Below are 1,274 nucleotides of genomic sequence, written 5' to 3' on the forward strand. Positions count from 1 at the left end.
CATTTGATGTCTCTGTCATGATTTATTCTGTATCTGCTGATACTTGAGATGCTCGAAACATTTTTCTGCAAATACGGACTTCTGAAGAAAACACTGACAGTGAATGAAAGAAATTCCCAGATGTGATGTGATTTTTTTTTTTTTCATTAAATACAAAAAGAAATATGTCACTGGAAAAATTAAAGTAATACAAAAGTAGTACAACACAAACACAGACTTACAAAATGAAAAAATACTTTAAAAGTGTTTGAAATCAAGTACTGTTGGGTCTCTGTAAACTTGATTTAATTCTGATTTGAATTGGTAAGCACTTTGTGACTCTGTCTGTGAAAAGTGCTCTATAAATAAAATTTACTTACTTACTTACTAACTAGCCTTATACTTCATTCACCTTTTCCATATGTCAAAATGTTTTTATCATTTGTCATTCAGACAAAACTGATGTTTGGTTTCAGTAGCTATAAAAATAAATCTTTCTTCATCAAATGCACAATATCTTCATTTGTAGGGAAGCAGCTAAAAATTATTCCTAATATTAACTGGTCTGGCAATGATTTTTTTGTCATGTGTGTCATAAAATAATGAAAGATGAAAATCAAAAATTAAACCTAAAGTCTAGTTTAGTCCACAGCTCATGGTAGTTTAGTGTTACACAGGAGAAAAGAAAGCTGCTGATGACAAATTTAAAAAAACAACAACAACAACGGAATATCATCATTTGGTCTTTTATGTCATTTATTACATTTTTTATGTTGTTTTTTTTTTGTCTTCATTATCTGAGGTCTCTCCACCACAGCTAGTAGATAAAAGCCTTTATTATATTATATTTATTTGTTATTGTTGGGGCGTATTGCAACATATTACTTATTTACAAAATATTTTGGAAAATTGTTTTTAAAATTAATTTAAAATAAAATTCATAAATTAATAGCTAAAATTGTATTATTACTATTATTGTTGTTGTTAATATCTTTTTTAAACACAATTTTCTTACAATAAACATAAATGAACAAATATTCCACATTAATTTATCTACAGGGGTTGGACAAAATAATGGAAACACCTTCACCTCAAGATGATAATGCCCCAATCCATACAGCTAGAATTGTTAAAGAATGGCATGAGGAACATTCTAATGAAGTTGAGCATCTCGTATGGCCGGCACAGTCCCCAGACCTCAACATTATTGAGCATTTATGGTCAGTTTTAGAGATTCAAGTAAGACGTCGATTTCCACCGCCATCGTCTCTAAAAGAGTTGGAGGGTATTCTAAC

Source organism: Sphaeramia orbicularis, chromosome 12 (genome assembly GCF_902148855.1).
Source record: "Sphaeramia orbicularis chromosome 12, fSphaOr1.1, whole genome shotgun sequence".
Lineage (NCBI taxonomy): Eukaryota > Metazoa > Chordata > Actinopteri > Kurtiformes > Apogonidae > Sphaeramia > Sphaeramia orbicularis.